The sequence below is a fragment of the Dryas octopetala genome, chromosome 7, assembly GCF_963921425.1.
Source record: "Dryas octopetala chromosome 7, drDryOcto1.1, whole genome shotgun sequence".
Classification (NCBI taxonomy): Eukaryota; Viridiplantae; Streptophyta; class Magnoliopsida; order Rosales; family Rosaceae; genus Dryas; species Dryas octopetala.
Genome location: NC_141372.1, coordinates 16638592 through 16663549, shown reverse-complemented (window position 1 = coordinate 16663549; position 24958 = coordinate 16638592). Strand labels below are relative to the sequence as shown.

General features: G+C 37.7%; 2 pseudogenes across 1 annotated transcript; both read right to left on the bottom strand.

Moving 5' to 3' along the window:
- Positions 1 to 13490: 13490 nt before the first annotated feature.
- LOC147280133 (uncharacterized) lies at positions 13491 to 15276 on the bottom strand (annotated as a pseudogene).
- Positions 14618 to 18642, bottom strand: LOC147280132 (uncharacterized; annotated as a pseudogene). Its single transcript, XR_015123293.1, has 9 exons — positions 17443 to 18642; positions 17282 to 17328; positions 17107 to 17177; positions 16911 to 17024; positions 16616 to 16791; positions 16442 to 16530; positions 16126 to 16243; positions 15824 to 15898; positions 14618 to 15664 (listed from the first exon to the last, which is right to left on the bottom strand). The product of XR_015123293.1 is annotated as an uncharacterized LOC147280132 (transcript).
- Positions 18643 to 24958: the final 6316 nt, after the last annotated feature.

Sequence of the window (24958 nt, the reverse complement as noted above, 5' to 3'; positions counted from 1 at the left end):
TTGAAAAAGGATGAGCACTCACACAAATTACCCAAGCTAAAACACAACAAGAGTACCCACAGAAAATGTGCTAATCAACCCACTCAGATAAAGATGGACCATTACACCCATATACCCGTACACCACACACACACCCTCACCGTGTCTGCCCAAGCTACGTGGAAGCCAATCAATGGTTGTCCACAAGAGACAAATGAAGGGCATATTTCTTTTGTCCTAGAGAGGTATCCTAGTACTGCTAAGGATAAGAATGAGGAGCTATAAAATCAGATATTTCTTTATTTTGCAAAATAGAAATGGAGAAGATGATGAATAGTGCTGAGGTGTGTGAGTGAGTGGCGTGAAAGTGATGAGAAAAAGATCTGATCTGATTGATTCAGTGAAGGAACCAAATCATGTGCTATGCACATGCATGTTTAAAAAAACAGAAATTGGGCTTTAAGAAACAAATCTCGAAATGGCCCACTAAAGTAACTGTCATTTAAGTGTTAACCATTGTACGTGAATAATATTGTCCTTATGATCAGTGAATGACTAGTCAAATAGACACAAAACTGTTATTTTCGTGAAATGCATGAAGTGCAGTATACCTTAGATCTTTTTGCATTTCAACTTCATTCTTGGTTTCTTCAACACAAGAGATCTTACCCTTAATTCTAGCTTAGAGCTTGTGAGTGGATAATTAAAACATAAATACAATAGTTTTTTGACAAGGAAAAGCCAATATATCAAATCCTAGAAACTAACAAATCATCCAAGTAACAAGATAATCATAATTTCCTCAAATTCACATCAAATCCCACCAATAAAAATGTAATAGTCAATCCAACAATTCAAGCTTAGTCATCCACCATTAACCTCAAACATAATTTATATGCCTATATCATATCTCCAACTGATACACGATAATCCAATTCACACATCATATTCCACAATCTCATGACGAATCATCAACATTCTCATCCTCAAGATTCAAGCCTAGACTTAACCAACTCCTAGCAAACAAATGCATACACGCAAGCAAAGCAACAATTCAACTATCTAATTTCCCTCACGTTGCTCTTTGAAATCTTCTAGCTTTAAAACTATTTTCAAAATCTCTTCTACCGTAAATCAAACTCTGAAAAACAAATAATAATCTCAAAATACTCCACAACTGAAACCTCACGCCACACTAGTACCCGGGAAACTGCTGGTCATACACTGAGGTAATTAAGCTCTCCACATCCCGTGCATAGGCACGAGCAGGTAGATAATTAGGCTAGCCACTTCCCGTGCAGAGCGAATCAATGCACGAGCAGGCAGGATGCTCGCCACTTCTGGTGCATAGCGAATCAATGCACGAGCAGGCAGGATGCTCGCCACTTCCCGTGCAGAGTGAATCTATACACGAGCAAGCAGGTAACTAGGCTCACCATTTTCCGTACTGAGCGAATCGATGTACGGGCAGACAGGTATTCTCGCACAACCTCAATCGCAGCATTCTCGGAACTAACTCATAACTTTCATTGTTAATAATATATTAATGCCCCTTGTATTTCTTTTCAGATTCACCTCTACATATGCATCACCATCAATACTTGCTGTGAGAAATTTATTCTTAAACATTTATAAAACAAGGTCCACTCACTATTTACTCTGAACTATGCGGAATCCTTTCTGAAATTTATTCCTACTCACGACCCCTCACTTGTTTGCCACTCAAATCATACTAACACTTCCTCCATAATTACTTGATTATTCTGTAAAATAATTTCCTAATCATCATTCATTATCCTCGATAATAAGCATTTCTTCTCTAATTCTGCAATTATTCTCAGGACAACTCTATAATTCCCAATTAATTCCTTAGCCTCAAATCCTCATCAATTCCTTCTCATGATCCAAATCCTACACTTAGCCTTCCTAACATATAACACAAAACAGACAATTCACTAACGGTACTCTACATTAAAATCTAATAAGTTTCACTCACAGTGCAATCACGTGAAATGACCGAAATGCCCTTCATGGCGCCATTGCTCGGATATCAAATCCGGCAGCATAACAGCATTAAGAATGAGATTTCCCGAGCCTGTGTACCTGTTACGACCAGCAACCAACACAATTACAAACTAGAAACACAAATGACTGCCAAACGACCGAAACGGGCGGCTGCCACCACACACGGTGGCTGCCCCGCCCCAAACAACACACAAAAATCACCAAATGGAACTAAAAGGGTTCATGGGACTTTAATTGGGCGGAATCAGGTCAAACAACCATTAACCTGCCGCCAAAAGTGGTGGTTTCGATGGTGGTAGTGGCGGCACGAACCTGGAAATACCCAAAATCAACTCCAAATAATCCTAATTGCACAATGGAACCTTCAATTGCACAAAAACAACTCGAATTCAAGTCCAATTTTAAGATTCAAAATAGGCATAAACCTTAAAATCGAATTTCCAATTTCTGGAAATTGGACGTGCCCACATTAGGAGAAAGATTACCCATACTTAGAGGATCGTTTTTGAAAACTGGACCAACTGTCAAAAGTTGCCGGAAACGGCCGAAAATGGCGGTGGAGCTTAGCTTTCCGAGCTGATTCGCGCGTGTAGGCGAGCTGGCCATCAAGATGGTAGTTGGGGGAGAGATGGCCAGCACGAGGGGTGCACACCAGTGGCTTTGGGTTATCGGAAAACCCGTCGGGGAGTCGCCCCGGTGCTGCTGCTGCTGCACGTAGAGGGAGAATGAGAAAGAGAGAGCCTGCGAGGGAGAGAGAGAGATAGAGAGAGAGAGAGAGAGAGAGAGACTGGGGCTGTTCACGGGAGGTTGAGGTCGGCCGGGGGGGGGGGGGTGGCCGGTGATGGCTGGGAAGGGGATGTGTGCGCGCGGAGGGAAGTGCGAAAGAGAGAGTGTGTGCGGGAGGAGAGAGAGAAATAAGGAGAGAGAAAGTGATTTTGGATTTTTAAAACCTATCTCTATAAATTTACAAAATTACCCCTCACAGCAAACGCTCGTAACTTTCAAACCGTAACTCGTATCGACGTGTGCTACGTGTCTACGAACTCGTGGACTCAAGACCTATCCAACGTGCTCAAAGTCAAAGACAAAAGACCACTAATTTTAAAAGTTAATTTTGGGTCAAGCCCAATTTACAACATAAATTAATATTAAACGAGCACGTAGACACGAACCGTGCGTCAAACGAAGTTTCAGTTTAAGAATTACGGACGACCAAAGTAGAGGGCATTTTAGACTTTTTGATTTTTAGGGACTTTTAAAATTTTTAAAACTCAAAAATCAGGATTTTTTCTCTCTCTAGAATTTTCTACAACCTTCTCTCCCATCCCTCATTTTTTTCTCTCCCCGCACCCGCACCTTCACTTTCTGGCTTTCTCTCTTTCCCGAGCTCACTCTCCCACTTTCTTCTCTCTCCGGCGCGGCCAGCTCCGGCCAACTTTCCGACGACCAGAGGCCAACTTTCCGACGACCAGAGGCCGGCGGGGGGTCCCTCTCGTCGTCGCTGACACGCCCCCAGACTCTCTACTTCTCTCTCTCTCTCTCTCTCTCTCTCTCTCTCTCTCTCTCTCTCTTTCTATGTGACTCTCTTTTCTCTCCTTCATTGTGTGCAACCACCTGCCGCCAGCAGCACCGGCCACCACCCACCAACCTGAGCCACCGCGCGACCCTCTCTCACCGGCGTTGACCACCAGCCGACGTCCCTGGCAGCCCAGCCCCTGCGGGCACAGTAACGACGCCAGAGGCATCTTGCTGTCTCGTCGGAGTCCGGCCAAGCTCCGGGGCTATCCACCTCGAAAATATGTGGGTTTTCTTCCCTCTTCTGTGGGTTTTCCTTCTCTCTTAATGGGTTTTCATTCCCCTTTGTTCTTGGTTGTTAAAAATTAAGACTTTGAAACTTTAAATTGTAGGCCTAAGGCTATTTTTAGGTTCCCTTGAATCTCTGAGTTGGGAGGGTTGTTATTGATGTCTTCTTGGAGGATTTTTGAGTTTCTTGGGGAGTAAAATTCAAGGGCTGGCAACACATTTCGAGTTGCCTAGAATTTCTGGGTTGATGGTATTTTTGAGGGTTGTTATGGACATTTTCCATTCGTAGAAACGACCAAATTCCGATCCTAATAAGAAGTTTTAAGAAAATTTAGAGTTTTGGTTAGTTTTGCGTTCGGAAATACCAAGTTGGACAGTGGCAGCCGATGCCTTTCCGCCGCCAACTCTAATCTCTAGCACCTTTTGAGCGTTTAACTTAGTTAGTTGTTGAGTGTATTTAGGGTGGAAGAGTGGGAAAGGATAGGATTGCAATTGGAATGGTGTTTGGGTACCTTCCGAGACCGAACAAGCTCTAGAATAATTGTGGTTTTGGTGGTAGGCTCTACATATTTGATTTTGGATTTATGGCTGGATTACTTTGCATATTTAACGTTAAATTGAGCCGGGAAGTTTTGGAGCTAAGTAAGGTATTGTAAGTTAAAGAGAAGAAGTTTCGAACCGTTGTGTTGAACGATAGTTAAGTGGGACGTTAGACTTCGTACACACGCACACACACACTTTAAATGCTTGTGTCGAGTCTAAATGTATTTTATTGTTTTATGTTATAGGCGAGACGACCGTGGCCCGAGACAATCCAGCGGAGGATTGGAGTTAGGATTTTTACTGTGAGTGGACTTTATTTTATATATGTTTTTTTATGGATTGATAAATTAACACATGTTTCGTATCTTGAGTTTTGATTGAGAAACAATAAATTATGAGTTGGACCTTGTTTGAAAGTATTTTTTGAAAATTTATGTTTTTTTTTAATTTAGTTCGGTTATCTCGAATTTTGGTTAAAAATAGTGATTACGGGTTGGATATTGTTTTATTGACATGTTTTGCGAATTTCAATAGTTTAAATTACATTCCTTGACATGGGTTTAATTTTGAGCATGACTTTTTAAACTAAACGAAAATGGTTTATATTTATATATACTTATGTCAACTTGTCTTCAAATGAAATTTCAAGAAAGGCCTAGAGCAATATGTTTTGCGGGTTGATTACAACTAATGGAAGTTTTATGGATTTATAAGATCGTTTTATCCTCGAGGCACATTTGGAAGGAGGTGATCTTGGATTGTCGAACTATCTTGTTTGGACACAAACGTTTTGATTCTAAAATGAGTAGTTAAAATCGTCCTAGTAGTACCCTCTCTTAACAGGTATAAATTGCTCTACACTTACCTAGAGATGAGTCGGCGGTGTATGACCAGCATTACATATTCTCCCTGCACTTGCCTAGTCGGCAGTATATGACCAGCATAGTATATTGCTCTGCACTCGCCTAGAGATGACTCGGCAGTGTGTAACCAGCATACCATATTGCTCTGCACCCGCCTCGGGATAACTCGGTGGTGTATGACCAGCATCATAAGCTCTGCATGCATGTATGACCAGCATCATAAACTCTGCGTGCACGTATGACCAGCAGTTCCCCGGGTACTAGTACAATGTAATTTTATACGGTCATTGAGATCTTACTTTGATTAAGTTTTAAGTTGTGAGATTTAATAATTTGACTATTAGTGTTTTTATTTGAGGATTTAAATGATATTACCATCTAACTTATTTTGTGGGAAACTTTGAAGTCTCTTGTTTACTTGAGTTATTAAAATCTATGCGTTTGAATGTTCCATGATGTTTTCGGAAAGGTTTGAAAATTGGTTTTAAAACTGGAGAATTTTAAAAGAAAATTCGAGTTTAGATGTTTACGACAAACTTCACGCTATTAAAACCTTTTATGTCCTCTCACCGAGACTTGTCTCTCACGGTTCGTCTATTTTTGTTGTAAATTTTCCCCAGATAGGAGCGGTCGAGCCAAGAGGAGCGTCGATTCATTTTGAAAACGTTTGAGGACCTTGTAGGCTAGAGTCCCTTTTTTTTTAGTTTATTTTATTTTATTTTTATAAAAAACTTAAAATGGCTCTGATAACCTATAAATTTAGTTGTATTTATCTTTGGAAGGGTCAGAGACTCTTATATGCTCTGTGGTAGAGGTGGCTGAAAGACATAGAAGTGTTTTTCTGCAGGTTTTAAAAAGTTGGGCTAGTCCAATTTCAGGGGAGGTTCTGCCGAATTTCGGTAGGATTTTCCTTGACTTTGGATCCCACAAGGACCACTCCAGATTTCATAGTGGAATCCGGAGGCGGTCCTGTCAGAAAGAGACCATCTTTCACCCATAATGTCATATATTATGGGTAGGTAGATCTTCTTTCCACATTTTAGTTTTATGGTTAATCTTCTAAACACAAACCTTTTTGAACTCTAGTTGTTCCTGAGTTTTTTGTTTACTTGAGTTGCTTAAAGTTTGTATTTTCTAAGCAAAATCAAGGTCTACCATTTAAATCTTCAATTTTTGTACTCAAATCATATTTATCTTTGTAAGAGGGCATCAAGTGACAATTGGGTGCCCTCCTTTTTGGGAAATTACTAAAAATCTCACTTGTTATGTTCATAGTGGTGTGGAACCCTAACCTTGGTTTTTATACCATTGTTTAACTTCCAAAACCAAAAGGTTGTTATTTTCCTCTCTAGATTTAATATTTAAATTCTAGCACCTTTATTTACTTTATTCTCTTTTCATCTACTTTATTTGCTTTTTATTTTAGTTGCATTTTCTTTTAAGTTGCCTCATTAACCCACAAAATTTTCAAACTAGGTTAGTTTTAAATTAATTTAAGTTTAAGCTTAGTGTATCGTTTTGCATCACTCATTGAGGTTCAACCTCATTAATATACTACAAGACTCGTATATTTGCGAATAAATAAAATTTTACAACAGTTTAAGTGTGTTGTTCGGATTGGAATTCTTGTGGAAAAATAAAAACTTAGACCTCATTTGATTAGGAGGACATATCGATTATTTTACCTTTTTACTTGAAATTCGTATATCTAACTTCCCAAATTATTAACTTAGGCATGTTTTTATACTAGGTCGATAGAGCTTCATCTCTCGGCTATTCTAGTGGCAAAAAAGTGAGGGGTCGTGAGTATGAATCAATTTCGAAAAGAATTCGGCATATCTCGGACTGTGAGTGGACTTTTATTTTAGAAACGTTTTACGCAAATTATGAGTTAATTTATATAAAATAATTGGGAAATTTAATTGAGTTTTATTTGTGCGTGAGACTTATTAGATGACATTCTATATCATATTTTATTTGGTTACCTTGAGTGTAGCGTAAATTCATTGAAAACATCGATTTAATATGCAAGAGTTGGGCACTTGGGTTTTTATAAGAATTTATGGTATTTGCTTTCAGTTAATAATTTTATACGCATGACACAAGTTTGATCTCAAGAAATGTAGATGGGTTCGGTAGTCATGTATTAAATAATAATTTTGATCTGAGTTAAGGAATTGGGGTTTTCAATTCATGGTTGCTGGCATGATTTTGATTTGAAGGTTGCATGAGCATAATCTAAATAAAAAGGTTATTTTTGGATACCTGAATGAGTTAAAAATTGATCAATTTCTATAAGCTATGTTGAAATGTTTTGAGGGGAGCTCAACATGAACGTATAACCATACCTGTCTGCCTGTGCAAGGAGATCACCCTACAAGGGAAGTGGCGAGCATCCTGTCTGCTTGTGCATTGATTCGCTCTGCACAAGAAGTGACGAGCATTTTGCCTGCCCGTGCATTGATTCGCTCTGCACGGGAGGTGACGAACTTACATGCCTGCCAGTGCATCGAGATCACTCTGCACGGGAAGTGGCAAGCTTATTTGCATGCACGTGTATGGATTTTACTTCGCGCGTGTGTATGGCCAGGATATTGTCTGCCTGTACGATGCAGGAATTCCGCACAGTTGTATGGCCAGGTTTTCAGGGTATAAGCATGGTGAAATTTAATCGTTACTTCCAAGAGTTTCTAAAATATGAATTTAAGTGAGAAATTCATTTCGAGTTTATAAAGATTTTGATTTTATTACTTTTATGACCCCCTCATTTTAGATGGTTGGCTGTTGAGAGATGTGCTTTAAGGGATGTGGCGAGCTTAATTACCTAAGTGTATGACTATCAGCTTTCCTGGATACTAATATGATGTGATGTTTCATTTCATGGCCTAGAGATGGATAGTTTGCATAAATGACAATGGAGGATTTGAGTTAATTACATTATTGTCTATTTTGGTGTGATATCGTGTTTAATCGTTTACCTTGCATGTTTTATGGAAGTTCTTTTCGAATCATTTGTGTTTACTTGAATGATGAAAATGTTTACGTGGACTAATCGTCGATTTTGTTGAAAAGGAGTTTCGATAGGGTTTTAAAACTGGAGGATTTCAAAGAGCGATGTGAGTGAAATTAGATAGTTTGATTTGTTGCTTTGCTTGCGTGTATGCATTTGTTTGTTAGAATTTGGTAAAGTCTAAGCTTGAATCTTGAGGATGAGTATGTTGATGATTTATCATGAGATTATGGAATATGATGTGTGGTTTGAATTATCGTGAATTAGTTGGAGATATGGTATAGGCATATAAATTATGTTTGAGCTTAATGGTGGATGATTAAGTTTGAATTGTTAGAATGACTATTACATTTTTATTGGTGGGATTTTTATGTGAAATTGAGGAATTTGATTTATCTTGATGCTTGAATCATTGGTGAATGAAGTATTATGTGATTGAGTAATTATGAATATTATTATGGATTATTATTGAGTATGAAAATTGAAGAATTATTGATGATAAGTGTTTAAGTCATTTCACTCATATGAGTTTTCGAGCTTACCGAGTTTGTTGTATAACCCGGTACACCATGGATGTGGTGTATGGTTTGTGTTTTGCAGGTTAAGCAGGTTGAGGAGGCAGTGAGGAGAAGACGAGGTAATGAGACCCAGTTTGATTTGTTTAAACATTTTTATACATAAGTTTTAAATAAATGTTTTAATTGAAAGAAATGTATTTATTTATGTTTATGTGCATGACTCATTGAAAGAGAAAGAGGTTTAAACGTTTGATGTTCATAGTTTTTATGGGCCCGAGGATCAGGGCGTTATAAGTGTCACGTCAACAGTTAACATACCTCTTAACGGTCAGACTAACGGAGGTACCCAGTTGACTAAATACAGAAATTGATGTACCCAAAAGGAAAGTTTTTGAACCTGAGATACCAAGTTGATAAATAATGTATAGTTGAAATATATAATTGAAATTAATACATATAATTGAAACACTTTTTTCTTTAAGCAGCCAAACTAGGCCTCACCAAAAAGCCCAAGGCCCGAAGCCCACTCGGCCCATTGGGTTCGAAGCCCGATTTGGCCCGAAATTTGGACCAGCTCGAAAATTTCTTGGGCTGGGCTTGGGCCATCCCCTTGAAGCCCACGGCTCGCCCGAAGCCTGGTCCAAAGCCCGTTTGCACATAAATATATTTTCAATCAAAAAATATAGGATTTTGGCTATATTATGAATCGAACATGAGACCTCACAAAATAAGTTTCAACTCTCAATCAATTGAGCTGACTAGTTTATTTGTCTAATTTGTGAATCATAACATATTTAATAGGTTTTTCGTTTGTTTGTTTTACTAATAAATTATTAATATGCTTATTAAGTTATTGTATAATATTATAAGGCCTCGTTTGTTTCATAGGACTGTCTTGGCATGGACTGGCTTGGCATGGACTAAGCTACCTAAAAACTGCCTTTATGTTTGGTGCAGTGCAGGACTAACAACCTGGATAATGAAAATTGTATTGTCCTATGTTTGGTACAGTGCAGGACTAACAAGTTGGAAAATTAATTTTTGTAACAAAATCATAAATCCCCATATTTATTTATTTAGAATAAAAAGATTAAAAATGACATATTTTTGTAAGAAGAGATAGAGGCAAGTAATCTTCTTATTCAAATTATGTATGATCATCAGCATGTGACAGAACCGCCCCCAGATTCCACCCTGAAACCCGGAGAGGTCCTGTGGGATCCAAAATTAAGGAAAAATCCTATCGAAAATTCGGCAGAACCTCCCCTGAAAGTGGACTAACCCAAAAATTTCAAAACCTGTAAAATCACTCTTAAAACATCAACCACCTCTACCACAACCAAAAGGGGTCTCAGACCCCACAATTTCAAAGAGAAACCATTTTAAAATTTAAGTGTGGTTATCAGAGCCACTAATCTATTACAAGAAATTTTTACAAACTTAAAATAGCGCCTACGGGGTCCGAGTAAGGATATGGACGTAAAGGCCTCGACGTTCCTCTTGGCTTGACCGCTCCTACCTGGGGGAAACTTTAAAACAAAATATATGGGAAAAACGTGAGATAAACTCAATGAGTGGACAATTTATAAGTACGGAAAGTAATTGTCATTTATCTTTTTACAAATCCTAAAAGGTCAATTTAAACTCTAAGACCTCACGTCGCTCTTTGAAATCCCCCAGTTTTAAAACCCTGTTGAAATTCCTTTCCAAAAAAAAGCAACGATAGTCCACAAAACATTTTCATCATTTAAGTAAACACAATTGATCTGATAAGAACTTCCTTAAAACATGCAAGGTAAACGATTAAACATGATATCACGCTAAAATAGACAATAATGTAACTAGCACAAATCCTCCATTGGCATTCATGCAAACTATCCATCTCTAGGCCATAAAATGAAACATCACGTCATATTAGTATCCGGGAAAGCAACTAGACACACACTTAGGTAAATTAAGCTCGCCACATCCCGTGCATCGGCACGAGCAGGCAGATAAGCTCGCCACTTCCCGTGCAGAGCGAATCGATGCACGGGCAGGCCATGATGCTCGCCACTTCCTGTGCAGAGCGAATCAATGCACGAGCAGACAGGTAACTAGGCTTGCCACTTCCTGTACAGAGCGAATCGATGCACGGGCAGGCAGGTATCCTCGCATAATCTCAATCACAACATTATCGAAACTAATTCATCAGTATACATGCCTCTTAAATTTCAAATTCATCTCCCTTAAGCAAAAATCATTAGAACGTGTTTGTGAGAAATTTATACTTAATTCATAACCCCAGAACCCAAATCAAAACTTATTAGTTACTCAAGGAGTTGCACTCATGAATAAAGTCAAAGTTTCCAAGGTGCATATATAAATAAACATCCAATTTAAACAACCACCCTCCACCAAAGAGAATTTCCTCAATCAAATAAATACATCAAAGCTCATATAAGTCTAAAGATATGAATATGGATTTATATTATAGAATTTATTAAATTTCTTTCGAACACCAAGTCCAACCCCCAATGCAACAATCTAATTAACTCAAGATAACAATTAGAACGAAAATCATGAAATTCATAAATCATTTATTAAAAACAATGGGTCCACTCACAGTGCGAAATCAACGTCGATCCTCCGTCAGATTATCTTGAACCTCGTTGATACTGCCTATAATGTATGCAAATAAATATAGAATTAGGCTCGGCTCAACAAAAATATAAGGTGCGTGTGTGAATCTAGACACTTCGTTCAACCTTTCTATTCCCAAAGATAAATTTCTAAATTTTCATAAATCACGTAAACTCAAATCCAAAATAAAACCTTCCCGGCTCAAAATCTAACAACACCTAAACTTTTTAATTCGACAATTCAACTCAAATAAACCTTATGTGTAGTATATCTCGAACGAGGTTCGTCCAAATGTCGTTTTGGTTCCGAAAAAGTGTCCAATTTACGTTTAAATTGAAGTTTCGTCAACTCTAATAATTTTTAACTAACCAAAATTAATAATCAAACCTAATTTGAATCTCAAATTCATGTTATTCAAAGAAATTGACGGTTGGGTGGTCCGAACCACCGCCGTCGCCGCTTAAAGTGGCGGTTTCAACACCAAAAATCATAAATTCTCAAAGTTTCTCTAAATTTCCAATTCTACTCAATAATTAAAGGTTTCTGGGGGTGGAATTTGTCCAAAAACACTTCAAAAACAACTCTAAATTCTGAAATCCAAGGGAACCCGAAATGGGTCCTAAACCCTCAATTTTCCAAAATCACAAATGCTCAAAATTGATAAACCATACTATATGGGTTTGGAAGCCCATGAAGAGAGGAAGAAAACCCACTAACCAATTTCTCGATCGGAGCTCGAAGGTGGCCGGAATCGGCAAGAGAAACTGATGGCGGGGCTAGCCTCTCCGGTGATTTCCTACTCACAGTGTTGGCGGGCCGGCGAGGGGAGGCACAGAGGAGGACGGCCGGCTCACGGGGGTCACGACGGTGGTCTCGTGCCGCCTGGAAAATGGTCGGAGGCTGTCCTCTGGTTGTGGTGTCACGCGCACAGAGGGGAAGAAAGAGATAAGAGTCTGCGAGGGAGAGAGAGAGGTCGGGGGAGGAGAGAGAGAGAGAGAGAGAGAGAGAGAGAGAGAGAGAGAGAGAGAGAGAGAGAGAGAGAGAGAGAGAGAGAGAGAGAGAGAGAGAGAGAAGGGAAAGGCTGAGGCAGTGCCGTCGCCGCCTCCTGGCTGGACGGTGAGGGAGGGAGGCCGGAGAGAAGGAGAGAGTCCTGGGGGGGCATCGGGGAGAGAAAACAGGGAGAGAGAGAGAGAGTGAGTGAGTCGTGAGAGGGGAGAGAAAAATCCAGAATTTTCTAGACCCTTTTGGGGTTTTAAAACCCATTCATGAAATTTACAAAATTGCCCCTCACTTTGAACGTCCGTAAAACCCAAACTGTAACTCCGGTTTACGCGTGCTTCGTGTCTACGAATTCGTAGACTCGAGACCTACCCAATGGGCCCAAAGTCAAAATCAAAAGTCCACTAATAAGAAAAGTCAACTTTGGAGTCAAACCCAATTTAAAACGAAAATTAAAAATTAACCCAAAACCTTTTTATTTTTTAAATAAATTCCCTAAAATAATCAAAATAGAATCTCAAAATATTTAGAATGAATCCTTAAAAAATACGAGATCTCTCAATTCCATTTCCCACTATGCCTCTACATGGCCATCAGAATAAAATTTAAATTTCTCGTGAAATTTGGGTCGAGTCGTTACAGCTTGCCCCGGCCAATTAATTTTCAATATCCAAGTCAATCACTTTGGTCTTTGGAAGTTAATAGAAAGCACACATATCTTTACATATTATGTCAATGGCCGGCTTTGCAAGTAATCAACCTTCCAAAATGTTGATCAGTGTCAAAACATTCATTGAGGTTTTGACTTTGAACTTAATTAATTATTGGCACCACCTATTGTAGAAATTAGAGTAATTGATGAAGAGCCAAAACTTTATATATGACAAGCGCACATACCCATCTCTGCCATTGCCAATCTTTACAAGTTATGTGGATGTATATATATACGTGCATACACACAAGTAGTATGTAACAATGTTCTCCAGAATTCCATTAATTAAACTTGTTCACACAGACAAGCTTAAGCTAGCTTGTCAATTGCCCAAAAGATACAAGCTTAACAAAAAAACTTAAACAAGCAACAACAACAATTCCCAAAAGATACATACTTCATTCCTTATCAAAGTTTTCAACATACAATTTTCATATAGGCACAATTCCTATATCATAGAGGTTGTCCAACCCAAAAACAAAATCATAAATCCCTATATCATAGTGCCTATCCAATACAAAAACCAAATCAGAATTCTCATATCATCGAGTCTATCCAACACAAAAATAAAATTAGTTCTTAGTCCACAACACAATGGAAACCATATAAGCACATCATCCTCAAGCATTGTTGCCTAGCAAATCTTGGACAAACACTTCTTTGACACTATCATCTAATGAGAACACTGAGATAGTTTGAGGTTTTTCCAAAATGAGAGTTAATGCCTTTATTTGATCCCTAGGTGACATCCCCATATTCTTGAGTTCTAAGGCAATGTCAGAACGATCTTCATTACCTCGAACTATGACCTCAGTGACCCTTTCCATTCTTTTTCCAGATTCTTCAAATAATTTTTGCAATGCAACAACTAAGGTTTCTGATCCATCACCTGAGGTTCCAGAAGCTTTTTTTCTCTTTCTTTGACTAATTTCAGATTGGCTGCCATCTTTGGTCATAGGAGATGCAACATTCTCAGCTCCAATGTCATCAATCTCATTTTGGTCTTCCTCCTCCATCATGTCAATAGGAGCTTCGGCTCCTTTTTCAGTAGCACGGTCTTTTCCAAATATATTAGCAAATCTATCATACAATGGATAAGATTTGTTTCTCCATGGTTTCGCATCATCATGGTACTATGATAAAATAAGAAAAACATTCGTTTAATTTCAAGGTCAATAATAATAATCAAAATAAAATAAATATGGAAAACATGTACTTGCACATAAGTATTCCATGCATCATTACTGTCAACTTCAATGCACTTTTTTACATCATTCCATGCGAATCCACTTGTGTTCGACATGTCATAGATTGTACTATAATGTTTTTTTCATTTCTTCAATTTGGACTCAATATGTGGATTCACCTTGATATTAGAGGTGGGACATACAAGTTCCAAAGCTTTCTCCATTTCTTTCAAGGTACCAGGTTTGAAACTACCTGTTTCACATCGGTGGCCACGAGCAACAAAATCCTCGAGGATCGCTAACAAAGCTTCTTCTTCAAATGGCAACCATTTCTTCCTAGTGTTTTTCTTCACTTGTTCAAAAGTTTTCTAGAGTAAGCCTTTATCCCAAACTTTTCTTTTCCCAAGGGCTTATAGAGGATCTATGAACCAGTGGTTGCCACCAATTGTGTAGGAGGTAACCAGTGGTTGTTGTGAGTCACTAGAAAAGGTACAAAAACAAGTCTCCTAGACTGTCATTCTGTGGATGTTTTTCTAATTCTTATGCTGACAGTTTCCTCTTTAATTATAGCTTCAAATATCAATTAGCTGCCAGCCTGCACGTTTTCTTATGCAGTCAAATTAGCTAATTCCCGCTATCCCACATTCCCACTCCAATTAATATCACAGTAAAGCATTGATTAATAGGAAAAAAAAAATTGGAAATGCCTATTATTAATTGAAACAAACAAATCAGGGAAAAAAATTAATATTAGCAAAATAATGTATAAAATATAAATAGTTTAATTATAAATAATGTATTATATGGTTTTTATTAAAATATAAAAATAAAAAATATAAATACTAGTTGATTGTCTGTAAATGAAAAATTATGCGTAATTATGTATATGATTATGGAATGGATCCAGAATAAGTTACAAGATGAACCACAACCCAGAATACCGTACCAACTGAACCTACACCTTACGCACCCCACCCTGTACGGAAAAAACTTCATATCCCGTATATGTGCCCATTCCACATACCAACTAAATCCACAATCCAGGTAATCCGTGAACCGACCAACCTAGTTAGTTCTTCAATGCACATTATATAGATATATAGATATCCTGATATTAGTTTTTCAGCCATAAATTCATGCAACCAAGTAAATATTTCACATATGCAGTATTGTTTTTAAGTTCGCTGTACACTATAAAAAAGCGACAAATATCATCTGAATGCATTTCTTCAAGCCAACTTGAAATGCTTTTCAGGGGTTTTGCAACCTTGAATGTTATAAACATCCAGAACACTAAATCACTTGCATTTGGCTTAAAAATTTCACAATAGTTTTAACAAAATTAAAAAACAGACCACTTTCTGAAAAACTTAAAAACGCATTCAACATCACGGTCAAAGTACCTGAAACATGGGAACTTCATAGAATGAAAATATGATATCTGATAAACAAAATGACTTGGAAAGGTATACAAGTTAGATCACTATGACAATTGACAATCAGAAGTTACAATAAACAGTATGAAACGTTGACTGGTATTTGTAAGTAACAGAGCTTCTTACATCTGTGCATTATGATGTGATACAGAAACCATTTGTGGAAAATCAATCATGGTGACCTTCTTCGTTATCATCAATCTAAAAGAAGAGAAATTGGAAAATGATTACAAGTTTAACAATGAATTGATATAGGAAGCCAATGAGGCATTTGGACTGTATATATTAACTGTATTACCAATACAACCATATAGAAAAAACTGTTTCGAGTGAGAGCAGAAGAAGGTAACACAATGACATGAGTATGAAACATAATGCAACCGAGAAGTTCCAAAGATGTTATTCCAGAGACAGCCTCAAATGCATACCATAATGTTAAATTCATTGAAGTCGCAGTGAATTAAACCATGTTCTGCCAGACGAACAACGAGTCCAATGATTATTTCAAAAACCATCTCTGGATTTTGCAATTGCTTCACCTGCACACTGCATTGGACAGAGTGAATTTCATAGCTCCATGAAACAGCGTGATCATAGATTATTTTTTTTTTTTTTTTCTTAAGAAAGCTAGTTCCAAAGGAGACACACAAAGAAAACACTGTATCTGGTAATTTCATTGTGTAGAATGACAATCCTTTCTCATTCAATTATTTGAAATGGAATTTTTAAAAAGAAGAAACTTACAGTGGGTAGCCTTGTACAAGTGACATAATCAAACAATGCCTGTTACAATCCACAGCATTTGGAACAGGAAAACCATGCTCTTCTAAAGCCTGCTCAAGCAGAGCAACAGTTATGATAAACACACAACAGGGACAATACACAGAAATAAAAATGCCAAATATAGAGAAAAAGAACCTTCATAAAAGCAAACTCTTTGAGTGCAGCAAGGCGGGACAAGTAGAGCCAATTATAACTGCTACGATGTTTTAAGTAATCACGCTTAGATTTGACAGCTCTAAAAGAAACCCTACCAAGCCTGTGCAACTTCATTGCCAGCACCGTACCATCTTCCGTGGCCACCTCAAAGATATCTGGAAGAAATAAATTTTATGAAGAATAGTGACAAAGTAATATTGGAATAATGGAATAAAGTACCACAACCAGGCACCAGCATGTGTTCTAATGAAATAGAAAGGGAAAAAAATGGTACCAGACTCTTTTCCTACTCCAATTTGACGACCAACAGACACAAAGACTCCGCGGTTGACCATAGTCTTAATTGCAAGAAAATCATAACCAAGATAGGTGAGCGGAAACCCATCATCTGGATGCACATAATAACAAAGAAAGTGAGAGGAATTCAAAACAATTATTCTTGATTGTTATAACAACATTATTTATATTACATTTAGAAGAGTCATGGTGCAAGAGCTTATGCTTGAGTAGATTCTTTAGAACTTTATAAGTGCCCCCATGCCTATAAATTTATGGATTAGATAAGAGTTAAAAAAAAAAAAAAAAAAAAAAGATGGAGAATTTCAAAGTAAACATGAAGGGGAAAAAACAAAATTAAATGCATACTTGAGCGAAGCTATGCGCTCCACCAGTTCAGAGGGTACGAGTTCATGCTGAAAAAAGGATATGAAGAGTATATACATACATATACATATATAATGATAATTAGGGTAAGCTATGCTGAGAAATTTAAAAGATTTCAATAAAAGAATAGTAGAGACATTTACATTTCGCATTCCCATTTCCACAGCAGTTAGAACCCTAAAATCATCTTTAGTGAGGTATCTCAACACGTCCACGTTCAGCTTCATCTTACGTGTTCTTTCTGCTTATTTTAGACTTGGGAAGCTGAGGCCTTGTTTGGTATCCTATTCAAAAACTATTTTAAAAAATTAGGATTCTTTTTTAGAATTTGAATTTTAACATAAAGTTTTTAAAATTTGAAAACTTGTTTGGTATAAAATTTGAAAAATGTTTTTAAATTTTGAAAATTTGTTTGGTTGATATACATGAAAACATTTTTTTTTTCAATTACTTGTTTATACCAAGATCTAGACTCACACTTGGGTCCCGAGTCTCGGGACTTGATACTCGATACCTGAGACCCAATACCCAATATTCGACAACCTGGAAGTATACTATAATCTAGTCAGTGATATATGCAACAACTATCATACATTTATTGTTTTCTTTTCACAAGAGGTTATACATATCTGCAACCACATGCAATCTAAAGTCTTTTGTGCATTGAAAGCATTAACCTTATTGCACCAAGTGCCTCATTAGGCCCCCATTTTCAACATAGGAATCAATCAGGGATGTCCATAGAATAACATTTCTCTGTTCCATACCATCAAATAAATTTAGATTGCTGCAAGATGCCACACTACTAACCAGGTTTCTTTGAGAGGAATACAATTATGACTCCCAGCTGCTAGTGAAGTATAATTACTGATTAGGTAACTACTGATGCAGTGAACATTCATAGTAGTAACAACCATACAAAATTGGCACCTATCAAAACACATTCATCTACGTGCAAGTCATTCTAACTAGATAACAAAGAAATAACAAGTGGTGAAACAAAGCTCTGTAGTATGCTTTATTCCCTCAAATATATAAATAGAGCTTTCTGGAGCCAAATTGATGTATCAATTCTTGACATACCCTAAAGGATATCTTTCTAAGCAATTAAGGGGCATAGCCTAAGCTTGAATCCACAACTTGTTCTCTTTAATTTTGAGAGATTAATGTGAAGGAAGCTTACAAGTCAAGCCTATACCCTGCACTGCCAGAATACTGACCAAGAAAAAACCAAAGAATTTTTATCTAGGAATTGAATATCTCACCTTCTTCAAATATGTTGGAACTCAAATCAACACAAATAATTCAATTAGCAGATACTCAATGCTGAGGAACCAAAAACAATGCCCAAATTCTAGAAATGTATATTACATGAATAAGAGAGAGACCCATATCAAAAATGTAAACAGTCAGCTGACTCTGAACGCTAAAAGAAGGAACCTTCGAATAAATAAAGATTTTCCAAATAGTATATAGCTGCACCAGCCCAAAATAATAAATCAAGCAAGCCAAAACTCAATGCACAGCAAAACCTGCTATGAAAAACGCACAGAAAAAACCACTAAAGGAAGAAAATTAAAACAAAATCATTAAACTAAATGAAGAAAACCCAATGACCAGAATTTATTGTGCAGCTTTAAAACCCAAAATGTATTTAACTTGAAATTCAAATTGGAAGAGACACAAACAGAGAAAAGAAGCTTACCAAGATCACCGAGTAGAGAGAGACAACGAGCAGATTGTAGCAAAAGACCAGGGCGAATCCAGAATTTGAAACTGGGGTGGGCTGAAAAACTCCTCGACGGTACGAGGAAAAGCAGCAATATGCAAGTATGCAACTAATGAGAATTAAAAAAAATAATAATAATAATTGGGTTTTTTTTTTATTTTTTATTTTTAATCACGGTGGGCTGGGCTTAGTTTTTAGTAATATACTAACGTAGGTTTAAAAAAAAAAAATTGGGATGGGCTAAAGCCTATCTAACCTTCTATGTACATCGCATAAGACACAAAATCATATATGATCAAATAAGTCTAACAAAGTGATTGTGGTCGAATATGATAATTGAACGGCTAGGGTGAGACTGAGAAATAAAAACAGGTATGAAGAAAAGGATAAAAACAATGTTTTATCGTTTTTTAAAAAACCCCATTTTTTAGTTTTATTTCTAAAAGTTATTTTTAAAAAGACTAATAAACATGGTTTTTTTTTTTCATTTAAAATCGCCTTAATTAACCTTTTTTCATGTCCTCTTCTTAACCTATTACTATAAGGAAACCCACTAATATACAATTGTAGTAGAGTTGTACATTAATTACTATACCTAATGGAGTATAACAGCTAGGATTTTGGAATTTTTGTTTGTCTTGCTTAACTGTGGAATTTAAATCTAAGTATTTATGTAATTCTATTCACACCCAAAGGTTATACAAATTTGGTTCTTTTTTTTTTTCTTCATACCCTTACACAATAAATTCATGGCTAAGATTTTTTTTTTTTCCAAGTCTAAGATTAAAAGTTAAAGCATAAACAAGTAGAGAAAAAGCAAACATAGGATCCGGATGCGATTAGCTAGGTAACCGCCTAAGACTACGCTTTTGTTTGTTGTTATGGTTTTAGAGTCCTACCAAGTTTTATCTAGTTGTCCTCAATTTCCACATGTCAAGTTCTTTGGGGAAGGGAGAACAAGAATTATTATATAGCACATATCTTCTCAAACGGATAAAACCCAAACCATGTAATTAAGGAAGAATTTTGAAAAGCTACGAAGAACTATAGCACGGTCAGGCCTGATAATGGCTCTACTCTGTTTGTAAACCTCAAATAAAAATAACCCAACAATATTCTCACACAAATCTAACTAATAAAACCAAGAGAGATGATAGAAGCAAACAAGAGCAAAAAGAGAATATGACTTTTCATTAGTCTCTCACATTGTAAATGCATTCACTATATCTCAGTTGTATGGCATGACAAAAGTCAAAATACAAATTGATTGTTGGTACCAGACCCAAAAGGACTGCCACGTGTCACTTCCTGAAAAATCGCAACATGAAAAGGAAGAGGACAACAAAAGTCAAGGTAGTCAAACTTATGGCCGAGAAAACCATTTCTCAACCATGCTACTTTTCTCGGCCTCGCTTTAGTTACTACGTATACAATCAGCCGTCCAATACTCCCGGTCGTGCAGATCAAGAGACAAAAGGAATAAAAAGTGATGTCACCCAAGAGACAAACTCTAAAAAGCAGCACAACAAATGTCACTATCTCAGGCAGAGAAAGGATAGGCGTGGCACAAAAGGCAGCTGACATAGTACAAAGCTAGGTGAAGAGCTGAAAGGGAAAAGTGGGATTTCATGGACCCTAAATGTGGAACCCATCTGAAGAGGAACCTTGGCAAACCCTAGCCATAAACCCCAGTATAAAAGAGAACTTTTCAGAAGATTCAAGGATCATCAATAACTCCCAAAAAAACAAACTCAAATCCCAAAAAACCTTTCCTGAATAATCAGAGCATTGTCTTCTCAATCGATTTTTCTTAAGGTTTTTAGTTAGTTGTCAATCTATTATTATCATCCTTGTTGCTTTGTGTTTGATTTTCAAGTGATTTATTTCCTCTTGCAATGTCCCTTTTTTGGACTGAAAGAGTGAAAGTGTTCTTGTCATTTAATAGCTTTTACCATATTTTCTATTTTTCTTTTATGTAGGTTTTCAACCATGAGTAGTATGAAAGGAATTTACCCTTTACTCTGAATGTTGATATGAATGCACATTTATTTATGCATACGTTTGACTAGTCTCTTACCCTCCTAAACTATTAGGATTTTAGTGCATTTAAGAGGTTAATTCTCTTTGCATTTAGGTTATTACCCAGTGAGTAAAAGTCATTTGTTAACCAAATTTGTTCTCTGCCAGTTCTTATTTTGGTTGTTGTTTTTTTTTTTCAAATGATATGGTCAGATTTGTGGTAAGAACTACCATTAGTTACCAATCTCACCCACTTCATATTTCTCTTATTTTTCGCTTTAAGGTTATTTGCTTTTATTTGAGTCAATCTGAATTGATCCCGATATCAACCACTTTTGAGTTTACACACCGAGTCCAACTTTACATAGATTGAGTGAAGTCATAGCACAAGACTAGGCAAGAAAAAAGCCTTGGCCGAGACTCGTTACTAGAATCTCGGCCCATAATCGCCTGATCCAAACCTCGGGCCATTTATCTCGGTCGAGGTTTTCCCTGTTTTTATTCTGTCTTCTAAGGACGGTGTCACGCCTGCACCTCTTCGCTTACATGGCATTAGAGGTCCCATTTTTTAGTCGAAATAGATTTGGCACGCCCAGTGGGACCTAGGACTGAGCATTGGGTAGGTTGGGGAAACCGCCACTACTTGCACAACCATCGGTCGGAGCAAGCCAACGCCTATCGGGTTGGCAGTTGGAGCGTGTCGGAGACGGGTTAAGCTGACAAGGCTTCTCTCTCTCTCTCTCTCTCTCTCTCTCTCTCACCGAAATTCAGGCAATCAGCGACGGAGACAGGTTAAGCCGAGATTTTCAATCAGCAGAAGCAATTCAAGCACCACGAGTTGAGCCAAGGTTGTATAGGCATGACCACTACAACGATGGTGGAGGATAGAGGCAACAGCGCCAATAGCAAAGGTCATATGGCAGGCATGATGAGCCGGGAAGAGATTTCATGCCAGGATAATAGAATTTGTCTAGAGCAGAGATCGAGGAAATGTTACATGGAATGGTGTCAAATGCCAGCATACACCCAACCTTTTTCACCTGAAATCTCGAACTATGACTTTCCGAGAGGTTTTAAGACTCCCGACTTTTCACTGTTTAATGGTATCGACGGTGCTTCGACCATAGAGCACATTGACCGTTTTACCACTCAATGAGGCGAATACGCCAAAGATTAATGGTTGAAGTTGAAAATGTTTGCTAGCTCTTTGACTGGACCTGCCTTTTCTTGGTTCATGGCCTTACAACCGAACTCGATTAGGAGATGGTTTGAGCTAGAAGAAATGTTCCACAAGTATTTTTACTGGCCGGAGAGGGAGGTCTCCATCACAGACCTAGCTGGTATGAACCAAGGCGAAGCCGAGCCAACTTTTGGGCATATTAGAAATTTTCAACAAGCTCGAAGCAAATGCTAGACAATTATACCTGAGAGAGAATTAGTGGATATGGCTCTACGAGGGTTGAACTTCAAATATAGAGAGCATTTCAACCAGACCAATTTTCATGATTTGTTTAAATTGTTCGAAAAAGTATCAAGGTACGAAAGCATGCTCAAGGAGGAAGAACAAAGGAAAGTGGTCGTGAAAGGCCAATACTACAAGAGCTCTCCAGTATATATGGCTAAATTCGAATAAGAAGCTGAGTACTTTGATGAAGAGTTCGGCGCAGAAGCAGTCGCGGTCCAGATCGTCTTGGATGAACTCTTTATTTGTACCGCTTTAACCAAATACACATAATTGGGCCAGAAGCAGACTATCATGGTCAAAGGAAAGAATGTGTCACCCCATGTGGTGGTAAACAAGGATTACTCTTTTGCCATCACTAAAATTGACCAAATCTTCGACTGTTTTCATAAAGTCAGGAAGATTAAGTCATCGCAGGGGATGAGAATCTCAAGTAAAGAAGAGATTGGAGATAGGCTCTACTGCAATTACCATGAATGGTGCGTAACTTTTAGAGAGTATATGCAAAGGTTGGTTGATAAGAAAGAATTGGAATTCCCTTCAAAAGATAAATGACATGCCTCGGTGGAAAAGGCACATTTTTAGGGCGAAAGCCAACATGGTCGACGTTGAATTTGAAGCTAACAATCCGGCAAGGCAAAAAGAAGGAAAGGGAGCCCAAACAATCACCAAAGGAATAGCAGGAATGATCTTTGGTCCGTCATTTATTCCTCTCCTAGAGACCAAACACCATCACAATTAACCCATAAACCATCCCTTCACCAAATTTCAAAACTCATCATCACCGTCATTGCAAGAGGAGTTTGGAGGCACTTGAGACATGAAGCCACTTTGAGCATCCTTGGAGGAGTGAAAACATCTTGGAGGCTTGGTTTCATCATCTAGTCTTCTCATTTTACTCTTGATTTCATTTATATTTCATATTGTGATGTTGTTTGTACTTTATATGGCTAGGGAGAAGTTTCTTGATTTGGGGCTAGGGATGTAGCCCTAACCCAACTATGTAATGACTCTATGATTTGTGATATAAATGTCCTTTTGGATATGTATGCTCTTATGCTAGTTTAAAGATCATGATTTGTATGCGTGAATTTACCACTTGTGCATATGAGAAATGTTGTCATGTAGAAATTAGAGATTGGTAACCTTCAATTTCTAATGCATGTTGCATAAGAGTGTAGCAATTTAAAAGCATCTTGGTTTGATTGTTTTAATTGCTTGGATTTCTCATCTTTAGAACTTTATGCACCTAGGGTTTGGTATGACATGAATCTTAGGTAGTTAGCCATCACCTTGGTTGGGGTAGTTGATAACATGAATGTGGATATGCCTTAATTCACTTTGACTAAGGGTTAGAAGGGAATCTAATATATCCAATTTGACATAATCACTAATTGCATTGTTTGTTATATGAGAAGGTTAGTATGCATTCCTAATAACCTCAAACCTTCATCATTATTGAATTTAACTTATACTTGAATTTGCTTACATTTCCATTTGTTAATTTCAAATTCTAGTATTACTTATCATCAATCAATCAAATAACAACTCAACACTATATATTTACACATACCATTATGCTTAGTCTTGGCTTTACATAGTACATGGTAGGTTGTTTGTTAGTTTTATAACCTTAAAATCAATCTAGCTTGTGATGGAAGTCTCAATCCAATCTCTTGGGTACGACAACCCCCTACTTCCATTTTCATACTAAAACTTAACAACCTTACACTTGAGGTAAATAAATAACACCCCCTTCCGACCTTCCCCCTTCCTGCCAATCTCTCATTCGCCTCCACCCATCTTCCCCTCTTTCCTGCCAATCTCTCACTCGCCTCCACCCTTTTCTCCCTCTCATCTCACTCCCTGGTTCTTAGTTCTCTCTTTTTGAGAGTTTGCTTGACCCTTTTGTGGTGAATTTGCTTGACCTCTATACTCAGATCTGGAGGTCACTCCTCCCTTTTTTCTTCTCCTTAAGTTCTTACCACCAAGTATCCTGTGGCCACTACTTTCGTCACTCTCCGCTTCTCGCCCTGCCATCTTCGTTAGATTCGAGACTCCTCTTTAATCTTCGGCGAAGATAGTTGGATCGTGGTTGTCACAAAAGCAAATAAGTCGCTATATCATCAAAGATGTGCGTTTCGGCACGGGTGTTCGCACCTTCATCTTCCTTGGCTTCTCTTGGCCTTTCAGTGCCTTTCTGGCAACTTTAGTGGTGGTGGTTTCTTCTCGGTGACAATGTGACGAGATCTTGGGATTTTTGTGGGCTGCCTTGCTCCTTTCCACCTCATGAAGGTTTTCTTTTTCCGAACCATGGTGGTGGCGTGGCTTCTCTGGAACACTCCTTTAGCGTTTGGACTTTTGCTTGGATAGGCCTATTTGTTTGGGCTTTATGTTTGTTGTTTGTTCAAGCTTTGTATTTTTTGTGCCTTTTGGGCTCTATTAATGC